Source organism: Hibiscus syriacus, unplaced genomic scaffold (assembly GCF_006381635.1).
Source record: "Hibiscus syriacus cultivar Baekdansim isolate YM2019G1 unplaced genomic scaffold, ASM638163v2 tig00111166_pilon, whole genome shotgun sequence".
NCBI lineage: Eukaryota > Viridiplantae > Streptophyta > Magnoliopsida > Malvales > Malvaceae > Hibiscus > Hibiscus syriacus.
In genome coordinates, this window is record NW_024063008.1 from 301,067 (window position 1) to 315,291 (window position 14,225).

The following is a 14,225-nucleotide window of genomic DNA, read 5'->3' on the forward strand; positions in this document are numbered from 1 at the left end:
TACAGACTTGATCAGAGTGCTCGTACTAAATGACTTATTACATGCCAACACTTTATACATAACCAAATACATACTTTGTCAAATACTTCTGATCTGATCTTTTAGTAGTGATACTGTCTTTGCCACTTCTATTCTTTCACTTCTCGTTCTTGGTACCTACGTGTAAATCACTTACACGCTAAGTCATAGACTTAGTGAGGCATATAAAACATATAATATAACCATATATCATTTCATATAAATAAAAGACATACATATACAAACACTATCAATAATCCTTTCCACTTACCATATACTCATCATATAACACATATAATTCATGTATGTGCATTCATATCATTGAATCACTACATATCAATATGCATGAATCTATGGTATGATAACAATAAACAATCAAGTCATGCACACATGCAACTTACCTTCTTTTATCACTTTCACTTTCATTTGTCTTTCAATTTCATTGCCCATGTATATTATTGAGAATAGAGGTATGTGAGTACATTGAGGTTGTGCACTAATGATGTCACCACAACTCGTATAAATGTCCCGAAGGACCTATCCAGAGGTCACACAGACCCCGGTAACTATCCAGAGGTCATAAAGAACCTCGGCAACTGTCCATAGGTCCCAAAGAACCTAGGTAAACTGTCCATATGTCCTTAGAACATAGGTATACTGTCCATATGTCTCGAAAGACATAGGTAAAACCCTCGACTCTTGGCATGCCAACTATACCTATAGCTCTCGTATCATATAACATGGGCATTTTCACTTATATCATTTCACATATACACTTTCATATCACATGCCATATAAGCTCATAGCTTCTTTCACATATACATGTAGTCACATAGCTTCTTTTAATATTCTCATAGGATCACATAGTTCATATCTTATACTTTGTTTTCTCATGTTCACATATATCATGTCATATGGCTTATATCTTTCTCATGCAGTCACATAGTTCAGTTTCACATATGTTCATATATATACATTACATAGCACATACTTCTCATAACATTACATTCAAAAGCATGTCAACACATATAATCATGCATACATACAATTCATGTCATTCATATACGTATAATCATATATTCATGCATTCTAACATAGGAAATAGACTTGTCGCAAGTCTTGTTTCCATTTAGCACCATAAACTAATTAATATGCACTCACCTTAGCTTTGCTTTGATTCGATTCTAATTCCTCAATTGTCCTGAAACGGATCACTTTCTATCTCTACATAACAATACACAGATTCATATCAATATTCCAATTGATATATTCTAAACTGTCACTTCTTAGGCTAAGAGAAAAACCCATTTCCTCTTTCAATGAATGTATGCATCGATGCACTACTTGTGCATCGGTGCATAAAATGCATTCGATGTTTTCTATTTAAATTCATGCATCGATGCACTGCATGTGCATCGATGCACCTTAAACAATTTCTGGTATTTATCATCGATGCATCGGTGCACAATGAATGTGCATCGATGCACATTGCCCAGAACTGACATTTTAGCACGTAAATCATCAATTCTTCCCTTAATTCTTCTATTTTAAGCCCCTATTTTAACATTAAACTCAACTACTATAACTTGAACCAACTTATATCCATGCAAATCATCTTTAACCTCAAAATCCTATCTTCTTTATGAGATTTAAGAATCATACCAAATTTTCTATATGTTCTAAATCCAATTCTATCACTCCAAATCTCTTAATTTAACCATTGACAAGTCAAATTCATCCTTAGAATTTCAAAAACCTTTCTATATCAAAAGTTCATTTCTAATCTTTTAATAGAAATTCCTTTCTCATTCTCTCTTCTTGATGTTTTAAGCTTATATAAGCTTTCCTTAAGCTTATATAATACTCCAAGAATCAAAATCAACTTATAAATCCAAGAATTAAACAGCTTAAATTAAACTCACCTTTAAATGAGGCTTACGGGGAGAAGAAGAAGCTGGAGAAGAAGACACTGGATAATTATCTCATATCCCACGTGTTTTATAACCCTTAAAAGAAAGATAAAAAATCTTTTTGGTCAAATGACCAATTTACCCTTTATTTCCTTTAATAATTACTGAATAACCTTCATCATATTTCCAATAAATCATTGCACTATTCAATTATCCTACTTTAATCACCAATTTCTGAAACTTTATAATTTGGTCACTAACCCGGTATTGAGGATGTTACATCTCCACCTTGGAAAATTCCACACACGTCTCTCAAAAAATCCAATCTTCAGTAGTGTCTGCAAATTCATCTTTCAATTTGTAACAATATTGGCCAAGTCTAAACAATGCTTAAACTTGATTGCAGTTACCACTTTTGTCCACATATCAGCAGGATTCTCAGTGGTCCGAATCTTCTGGATTATGACTCCACATTCTTCTAGAATCTCTCGTACAAAGTGATATCGAACATCGATGTGCTTCGTCCTTGCATGGTAAACTTGGTTCTTTGCTAAATGAATAGCACTCTGACTGTCACAGTGCACTTTGATGTGCTTTTGTTCCTTTCCCAATTCACCAAACAACCCTTGAAGCCAAATTGCCTCCTTCACAGCCTCTGTAACTGTCATATACTCTGCCTCTATAGTGGACAAAGCCATTGTTGACTGTAAGGTGGACTTCCAACTGACTGGTGCTTTTGCAAATGTAAACACATAACCAGTAGTTAATCGACGCTTGTCCAAATCACCTGCATAGTCTGAATCACAATACCCAACTACACACTGACCATCTTGTTTGTCCTACTGAAAGACCAAACCAACATCTACGGTGTTCAGAATATACCGCAGAATCCATTTCACAGCTTCCCAATACTCCTTTCTAGGATCATGCATATACCTGCTCACAACCCCAACTACCTGTGAAATATCGGGTCTCGTACACACCATTGCATACATTAAGCTACCAACAACACTTGTATACGGAACCTTTGACATGTATTCCCGTTCTGCATCATCCTTAGGTGACATGGATGCACCGAGCTTGAAATGAGGAGCAAGTGGTGTACTAACTGGTTTTGACTTCTCATTCATGCCAAAACGTTTTAGTACCTTCCTTAGTTATTCTTTCTGAGACAAACAAAGCCTCCCAAATTTTTTATCCCTTGATATCTCCATGCCTAGAATCTTCTTTGCTTCACCAAGATCCTTCATCTCAAACTCCCTGTTCAATTGAGTCTTTAGTTTCGCAATTTCTGTCTCACTCCTGAAATCTATCAGCATATCATCAACATAAAGAAGAAGATATATATAGGATCCGTCTTGTAGCTTGCGTAAATACACACAATGATCATATTTGCTTCTTGTGTACTTCTGCCCTATCATAAACTTGTCAAATTGCTTGTACCACTGCCTTGGAGATTGCTTCAATCCGTATATCGATTTTTCTAATTTGCACACCATCTCTTCTTTTTCAGCAACTTTGAATCCATCTGGCTGAGTCATGTAGATTTCCTCATCCAAGTCTCCATGTAAAAATGCAGTTTTTACATCCATTTGAACTAGTTCCAAATCCAACTGTGCTACCAAAGCCAACAAAATTCTGATGGAGGAATGTTTTACAACTGGAGAAAATACTTCATTATAATCAACTCCCTCCGTTTGAGCGTAGCCTTTAGCCACCAATCTTGCTTTGTAGCGGATGTTATTCTTGTCAGGAAATCCATCTTTCTTTGCATATACCCACTTGCACCCAATTGCCTTCTTTCCCTTCGGAAGACTAGCTAGTTTCTACGTCTGATTCTTTTGAAGGGATTGCATTTCTTCATTCATGGCGATCCTCCACTTTTTATGTTCTGAACTTTGTACTGCTTCATTAAAAGTGGCAGGAACGTCATCAATTGCAATTGGTGATGCAAAAGAGACCATATCAGCATAACTAGCAGGTTGTCTAATGGTCCTCTTTCCCTTTCTGAGTGCAATTGATTCATGTTTCTGTGGAGGTTCTTGGGTCTGAACCTTTTCTTCATCTGACTCTTCTTCTACCATAGGAGAGTCAACATCAGTTTCTTTACTGGCTGGGTCAATTCTGCTTCCTTCAAACTATACCTGTTTGGGAGTTCCATCTGTCTGCTCCAATTTTTCTGAAGTCACCTTTCTCAACATGGTAGATTCATCAAAGGTAATATCTCTGCTAAAGATTATTTCCTTTTTTTCTGGACACCAAAGACGATAGCCTTTCACACCAGAGGTGATCCCCATAAAGATTGCCTTCTTTGCTCTTGGATCCAGCTTTGACTCCTTAACATGGTAGTATGCAGTGGAACCAAACACATGTAAGGAATCATAATCTGTAGCAGGTTCTCCAAACCATTTCTCTAATAGTGTTTTACCACCAATAGCAGTCGATGGTAAGCGGTTGACAAGATAACAAGCATAGACCAAAGCCTTAGCCCAAAATTCTTTGCCTAACCCAGCATTAAACAACATACACCGAACATTCTCCACTAATGTACGGTTCATACGCTTTGCCACCCCATTCTGTTGTGGTGTACTTCTAACAGTGAAGTGCCTGACAATACCTTATTCTTCACAGACTTTCAGAAATTGATCATTTTTGTACTCTCCACCATTGTCTGTACGGAGACGTTTGATTTTTCTGCCTGTTTGAATCTCCACCATCTTTTTCCATTTAAGGAAAATCCTAGCACCTCATCCTTTGTCTTCATTGTATACACCCAAACTCTCCGGGAAAAATCATCAACAAAGGTGACATAATAGTGTGTTCCTCCCAATGAAGTTGTCTTGGAAGGCCCCCATACATCTGAATGAACATAATCCAAAATACCTTTAGTATCATGGATTGCTGTTCCAAATTTCACCCTCGTCTTCTTCCCTTTGATGCAATGCTCACAAAAAGCTAATTTGCAAGCCCGAGCACCCTTCAATAATCCTTGATCTATCAGTAATTTCAAGGATTTTTCACCAACATGCCCCAAGCGCATATGCCATAACTTGGTTGCTTCTGACTCCTGTTCATCAGTAGAAGCTACCACTGCTGCTGTCCCAACAATTGTACTACCCAGAAAGTAATACACATTGTTTCTTTTTCGGATTCCCTTCATTATCACCAGTGCACCAGAGATAATCCTCATAATCCCATCTTTTGCCCTCACTTCTAAACCTTGTGACTCTAAGGTTCCCACAGAGATGAGATTTCTCATTAAATCTGGTACATAATGGACACCTGTTAAGATTCTGATTGATCCATCCTGATTCCTCAAGCGAATTGAACTAATCCCAAGTGTGTCAAGAGGGGAATTATTTGATGTGTAGATAATTCCACCTTTTAGTTCTTTAAAATCAAAGAACCATTCTCTATTGGGGGTCATATGGTGGCTACAAGCTGAATCTAACAGCCATGAACTGGAACAGCTGGTTGATGGCGTAGCAGCGAATGCGAAATATGAATCTGCATCATCATACTCGACCACATTTTATTCTGAGACAGCCTTTCCCCTTTCAGGTTTGTCTTTGTTCTTTAGCATGGGACATTCTTTCTTCCAGTTCCCTTTTTCTCGACAAAAGGCACATTCATCTTTGCTCAATCTGGACTTTGACTTCGATCTCCCTCTCCTTCCTTTATTCTGACTCTTCGAACGGCCTCTAACAACAAGAGCTTCTGCTTCGACACTTGTGTTTTCTTATTTGTCTTTCTTTCTCAATTCATAACTATACAAGGCAACAGTTACTTCACTGAGAGACACATCAACTTTCCCATGAAGTAGAGTAGTTTTAATATACTCAAACTCATCAGAAAGTGATCCCATTAACATCAAAGCCAGATCTTCTTCTTCAAAAGTCACGTTCATATTCATCAGATCAGTCATCAGCTGATTAAAGCTAGTAATGTGATCATTCATAGTGGTACTTGGTACATAGTTGAAGCAGAACAATCTTTTTTTCATGTAGAGCTTGTTCTGACCGCTTTTCTTCAAAAATTTCTCATCCAGTGTCTTCCACTTGCAGAAGTTTCCTTAGAAAATGCATACTTCTGCTCTCTAGAAAGACACGATCGAATAGTACCACATTCCAATCTATTGATCCTCTTCCATTCTTTCTCCTCAACATCATCTATTTTCTCTCCTTCAATAGCAATGTCTAGACCCTGCTGAAATAGGGCATCTAGAACCTCACTTTACCACATGCCGAAATGACTGGTGCCATAAAAAATCTCCACTGCAAATCTAACATTTTTCACAGCTATTGATGACGATGTGGATGTTTTTGTTGAGTCTGCCATTTCTGCTACAAATTCTATTTAATAGCTGTCAATGCGGAATGTCAATTATCTCAAGGAATTTTTTTTTCTGATGTGAAAGATCAGCCTAAGCCGCAACCACAGAGCATACTAAAATAAACCAAGAGCTCTGATACCAATTGTTGTGGAATTCGGGTTAATTTCCACCAATAATAATAAATTCACCTTGAAAAATATTATCTAGGTGACTAGTGTGAAAACGATTGTACTAAAAATCACCCCAAGGTAGATTCCTAAGAAAGAGGAGGGGTCACAATAGTCCCTCTTAAAATCCACTTTCCTTAGACATAACTACCAAGACAAATAATTTTAATAGGACAATAATTAACAACAACTATACCCGACAATAGCTATTAAATAGACATAAAGAGAACACCAAAATTTAACGAGATTAGGCCAAAATTATGCCTACATCCTCGAACACTACTAAAATAATATTTCACTAGTAGAGGAAATATTACAAAGAGAAATAAAGAATACAAATAGCCTTTAATATAGAAGAAGGCTTATATTTGTGGGATACTAAACTAAGGAGGAGGAGGGCTCTATTTATAACAAAAGAATTTCCCCTCCTCCTTATACAAAACCAATGTGGGATATTTGCCAAAAACCAACGTGGGATATTTGCCAAAAACCAACACTCTTCCTATAATCATTAATGCAAGAAACTAACCACTTTGTTACTCTCTTTAATACAAAGTATCATATTTCAAAAAAAAGGACCTAACAATGAAAATGTTAAAAATCTAACAAAAAACTCGAACAAAAGATAAATATAAACCCAACCACAAAAGAGTGTCAAACTATTTAAAGATCACTGACAAATTGCAAATTACAGTTGAACGACATGAGAAAAATATCCACAAACGCGTATCACATATCAAAATTCAATTCGAGGGTCAACAAGGAACATTATTAGGATAACTAACAAGAGCTATCTTTATCAGTCGACGCGATGTTGAATTTAACCCTAAAAAAAGATAAATGAAAATAATGACTAAATGATCAATAATGTGCCAAAAGACAGAAGAAAATGTGTCATAAAAATAGAAAAAAAAAATACAATAAAAATATAATTATTAAAAACTAAATAAATAAAATAGAAAAAACAATGTGATATAAAAAAACAAAGAATATAGACTGTCGACAACTAACACTAAAACTAATATCTTCGTCTACTGATCAAAGAAAAAAATAAACAAACGATTGAAGAGAGCTTAAACAGAACATGCTGCGAACTCAGATTAAAGAGAAAATCAAATCAATTTTTTTTTGGCAAAACATTAAACTTCTATCAACTTTGAGGTACCAAACCACATTGTAGAATATACACGTAATTCATGTTAATATGACACTACTTATTTTGTATATCATATTAAAAAATAATTTAAAATTATAAAAATAAATAATATATGTAAAAAAAAATTTACACGAAGTATATATAAATTGTGTAGACATTGATTTTTGTTCGAACTCAAATTCATTTATTCTATTTCCAAACTTAGGCCTAGACCCAAATTTACTCAAACGTCTAGATCAAATCAAAACAAGCCCCACATCAAGGTCTAAAATCGGATCAAAACCCCAAATCTACTGCTATGATATTCGAGATTTTGGCCTCCATGAACAGAAGCTGTAAATAAACGGAGAAAGAAGGGATTAGCTAAGGAAAATAGAGAGATCAATTATTGAAGAAAGAAAGTTAGGAAAGATCGAAAAGAAATAATCACGGGGGAGGAGTTTGCTACAAAACTGAGAGCTATGAAAGAATTAATGCAGAGGTTATCTATGATACAAAGGAAAAAAGAGAGCTATAAAAGGCAAAGAAAAAGGAGAAAAATGTATATAATAAAATGGGATATTAGAAAAGGCATTTTGTTTATGATCGCCTACAACTCTTATCATTCATACTCTTACTTAAAATATGAAATGAAACATAAAAAATAAAATGGATTGCCTAACATGAAACGCTTCTACTTAGACGTGACTGTAGAGACATAACATTAATGGTTTCTGCTAAATTTAATATGGTATGTTTAATTTCAACAATATCGAGCTGACATCAGTGGCGGATCCAGAAATTTAAGAATTGGTCTAAAATTTTAATTCTTTTTCTTAAAAATAATGGGTATGCAAAAATTGTAATTTTTTTCTTTTTTCCTTGACACATTAAGATAAATTTAACCACTTTTCCAAAATAATGGGAATGCACTTGACTCTTATGGGGGCTTAGTGCATCTGCCACTGGTTGACATGGCATAAAGAACATACTTGGATTCTTGTATTTTTTAAGAAAGTTTCTTTTGAAGGACTGTAGAGATATTCTTACTTATTTTTAACTTTTCATTATCATTTAGTTTTCTCTTATTTATGAACAATTCCTAAGAAAATTTGCATAGCAAAAGATTAATTTGATGACAGAGTAATAGAATATTCATCTCTATATTGTAAAAAAGTCCCGAGAAACTTTTTTTTTTTGTCAGTGCTAACCTTTGAGGGAAATTAGGTGAGAATACCAACGATTTTGTGGGTTTATCAATATTTTACACTTTCTTCTCGGTTTCCTTTTAGTCAATTGTTGTTTCTGTTTCATACAATTTCATATCAGTCCTCAAAGTAATAGCGTTTACGTCTTGTGTTGGATTCACAATGGTTTGTGAAGATAATTTACCTTGAGATTCTAATTGGCTAAGAGATGAGGCGAGTTGATTTATATGATTTTCCCGAAAAAAAAAATATACTTATTTTAGTCTCTTGCTAAAATTGTTGCATGTTTATGACAAGGGATCAAATGATTTCCTCTAAACACGAGTTTGACTTTGTTGTTGTTGGGTGAGTCCATACATAAGGTGTGAGCTGTTGGCTTTGGTAATATATAGGATTGTATGGTTATATTCCATAATTGAAATTTGGGTGATTTTTCCACTCTAGATTGTAAGAATTCAAGTGGGGATCATACTTCCTTTGAGTTTAGTTTTAGAATCCACCAATGTCCTTCGCGATTTCAATTATGTGCCTCTTAGAGTGTTATGCACATATCATTTGAATTCCTATTGCTTCGCAAATGCCACAAGCCTTTACTTGTTGTTTATCACATGTTAATATTTGTTGTACAAGAGAGGTAAGATTAGAAATATGATTTTGAAGGGTTGAAATTCTTACCTCCTTTACTCATCTAAAGATAATATCCTGATGTGAATCAAATTATTGATAATTTTCTACCATGACATTGATTAAATCCTTGGCTTCTATAATAGTTTTGTTAACTATCATTCCTCCCCTTTATGCCTCAATTATTTTTCTTTCCATAGGTAACAATACCTCATAAAAACATTGAATGAGAAGTTGACAAGAGATTCCAAGGCACATAATTATTAAAAGTTGCTATTAAGTCATTTTTGTTTAGTCTTGATCGGTGCCCTAAAAATGATTTTGAAACTAAAAAAATTGCAAAAAGGTTTCTTATGCTTCAGAAATATTTTAATATATACTCAGGTTTGTACGCATTCAATCATAGCGTATGATTTTGGGATATTAAACATATATTTAAGTAATTAGGACATGAATCACAAGATAGAAGCCAAATTAATTCATATGATACATTTAAGAACAAAAATATTACATGCTCACATATCGGAGGTCAAGTAAGTAAGAGATCAAGTTTATGGACTTCGATTTATTGGAATATGAATACAAAATTTTGTCACATGAACTTCTAATTATGGATCGATAAGAAAAATCACTTGAATTATTTTGTGACAAGAAAGTTACAATCCTTTATTCCATATACAACATAAATAACTTAAAGTCTAAGCATATAGACAATATATTTCGGATTGTTAAAGAAAATACATAGTGATTGTGTTTATAGATCATATTGGTACAAATTTATTATTGCACACTTATTAAGGAACTGTCACCCTAGGTCTTTAATGAGCACACTACTTATGTGGATGCAATATCATTTAAGGATATTCAGTTTTATTGGGAGTTTGTAATTTAAATGCTTGTTGGTTATAAACACAGTTTCAGTTACTTCAGTTTAAGAATATTTATTTTAAGATTATTTTCTGCAGAAATAAAGTTTGTTTTGGTTTATCCACATTTTGGTTTTAGTAAAATTTGATATCACTAAAGATGACCAGTTGGAAATAGACATGTACAGTTCACATTGCATGTAATTTTCCAGGTTACGTTCCATGATTTGATTTATGTCATGTGACTGTGTTTGTATACGTGACCATTGATGGGTCTAGTCATGATTTGTATGACAAAGGCTGCTTTAATCCTATATGGATATAATTGATGGACGAGATTGTTATAGAATAACTATTGCATTATAATAAATTTTGATCTCATAAGTTTATACATTTATCAGAAAACATATGAATATAGTTGATGAACGATATTGTTATAGAATCCCATTTGACTTTAGAATATATATAAATTCCCATTTGGCACTCCAAATTGGATCACCTTTTTGTGTTTTAATACCGAAACTGTTCCCCACCTCCCATCTATAAAAAGCCTTCTCAACTCTAACGTTTTTCATCAACTCCACCAGGCTTTATAATATTCTCTATCACAAATTAAATTTCTGTTTCCTTTGAGAAATGGCTTCAAAGGCTTTAGCAACAATTGCCCTTTTTCTCTCCCTCAACTTGTTGTTTTCTCAATGACTGACGCTGTCATTACAGGTACACTTACCCAATGTCCCGGCACTGACCTGAATGTTTGCATCAACGTGTTACCCAATTAATTTGAAAATTATTAATCAAACCGAATTAATGAATTTTTTTCTTTAATCATTAATCGAACCGAAATTTATTTGGAAATTATTAACCGAACCTAACAAATTTCGGCTAATTTGGTCAATTTTTTAATTAACCAATTTTTTTTATTTTCTAATTTATATAAAAATTAAATATTTTTAATTCAAAAAAGCAATTTACAATTAATTTAAATAATAATTTGTTTAATATTTTATTATTATCAAACTTTTACAAGTCAAATATAAATTGTTGTAAGTTTAAACCGTTGTAGACTTTTGGCCCAATGGTTTAGGCGTCGGGTAGTTTTTCCCTCTTGACACAGGTTTAATTCCCCTTGCAAGCATATTAGTCTCTTTATTTTCATTTCAATTGGGTGATGACACGTGTCACCACCTGATTGGATATAAAAAATATTTAATTAAATAATTTAAAATTTATAAATACAATATTTCAATCATGTATTGACATGCGTCACATTTTAATTGGATAGTTATATTTATTTAATTGAATTAAAATAGTAACTAAATTGACAGAATGTGTAAATATTAAGGACCAAATAGATAATTATGCCAATTTTATTAACAGACATGTCACCACCTCTGTTAAAAATTAACGGCCGGTGGTTTGATTGAATCAATTAAATAGTTGGATGGTCTAATTGATTCAATTGAAAGTTTGGTGGTCACATTAATTTTTTATCATAGTTTAGTGGTCTCCCGTGTAGTTTACCCAAAAAAGAATGTATCAAATATCACGTTTGATGTGTAAAGAAATGTATAATTCTTATTTTGGTATTTTCTAAAATTAATTTAACTTCAATACTTAGAATTTTGATAGATGGATTCTAGTGCTACTATTCATATAAATATTTCTATGTAGGATTGTCCGAGCTACCGATAACCAAATAACGGTGAAAGACACATTTTTTGGACAAAAGAAAATCGATGAAAGTTGAAGAAGTTGGACAATTTAAGTTGTTATTAAGAATTAATTTTTATTTGGATTTAGAAGAAATTTGGGTGGAATATAGTTTCTATTTCTTTAATGACAAATTATGATATTTTTGTTCATTTAAAAATAATAGGCTTACCTTGTATTTAAATTCAAATATTATTAGAACTAGTTATTTAAATCCTTATGATAATCATAATAGCACATCGAAATTTTGAATCGATTTTTTTAGTTTGGTGACTAAAAATTCATTCTAAAGATTAAATTTATTATTTTTTAAGCCTTTGAATTGATGTTTAATGGATCAAATTTAGTAAGTGAAATTCATGTTGCAAGTAATATTGTGTAATTGATATATATATATATATATATATATATATATATATATGGTTATATTGTTCAATTTTGATATATGTAAGTAATATTTTGTAATTGATAAATTATGCATAATTGGCTCAATCTGAGCATTTGATTAGGAACCAAGTTGCTAAGGTATTTTTAAGTATATTTTGATATGTTTGAGTAGGTATGATTTATGAACATGTAGTGTTTTCCTTATTAATCCGATTATATACCATGTTTGGGTATGAAAACATACTAAAGGCTTATTTGAGAATAAGATGTTGGCTACATAAGTTCATTGCTATTGTATTTGGTATTTTTGTTCATTTGAATTTGTGTAAGTGAGTTTCGTGGTACGTCTTAGAGTCTATAGTGTTTGTGCACAAATAATTTAAGACTTAGATCTTGACTATGAGAAGGAATGTTGTGTATTTAGACTTCGGTCTTGGTGAAGAGGATGAATGTATATTGATTTTGTATCATTTACAGATACGTGGTGAAGAGATGAGATCCGAATACCCATAGCTAGGGATGGCAAAAAAACCCGAACTCGACGGGGAAAACCGAAAACCGAATTAAACGGGTCGGGTTCGGGGATGATAAACGGGGACGGGGACGGGGACGGGGAAAACCCATTTATTTTAAACGGGGACGGGGACGGGTTTGGTAATCCCCGCCCCGATTACCCGATTACCCGCCCCGATTACCCGCCCCGATACCCGACCCGATAAATATTAAAAATAATTATTTATATATATATATATATATAATATTAATAAATTTAATTTAAATAAAAAATATATATTTAATTTAAATATATATATATACCCGGCCAGATTCCCAGCCCAATACCGACCCAATACCCGACCCAATACCTGGCCCAATACCCGTTTAAATAATCGTTTGTGCTAAACGGGGATACCCGTTTCCCCGCGGTTTTCCCCGATTACCCGACGGGGATCCCCGTTTAAATCCCCGCGGTTTTTTAAACGGGGACGGGTACCGGTTTTTTAAACAGGGACGGGGACGGGGGACCAATACCCGGCCCGAACCCGGCCCGTTGCCATCCCTACCCATAGCTACTATTTAACCATCAGTCTATAAATGAATGACGAAGAATTGCAACGCACGCCGTTAGTTTGGTTAGTGCATATTACATGTGTTTGTATATGTACATTGTTAAATGATGTTCTAAATTTTATGCTCAATATGCTATATTTAATTTAATTAAATTATGATTAAATTGATAGAACGTGTAAGTATTGAGGACTAAACGTGTAAAAATTGTTGACGTTATTTAAATAGTTAAATGATCTAATTGACAAAATTAAAAAAACCGATAGTCAAATTAGAATCTATACATAACTAAGTGGTCATAGTTTTCTATAATATTAATAAATCTCCTAATTAATAAAGTGAGTTTTTGAACTCAACAAAATTCATACGTTTAATTAATTAAACTTACATTTAATTCTTCATTAAAAAAACAACTTTAATTTCTAGCACTCACATTTATAAAAAGCCTCTTCCAAACATTTTTCATCAACTCGACTAGGCTTTATAATATTCTCAACACAGATTAAGTTAAATTTCTGTTTCCAATGGCTTCCAAGGCTTCAGCAGCAATTCCCCTTCTTCTCTCCCTCAACCTGTTGTTTTTCTCAATGGCTGACGCTGCCGTGACAGGTACACTTACCCAATGCCCCGGCACTGACTTGACTGTTTGCGTGGACGCATTGCCTGTTAGGAAATAAACCGAGTACACGTAATTTCCCTATAACCAGATTAGTGTGAATACGAAATAAAAGCAGAAAAATAATACCCGAAAATTGATAACGGAGTTCAGCCAATTGTGCTTACGTCTCTGGGCTGCTGC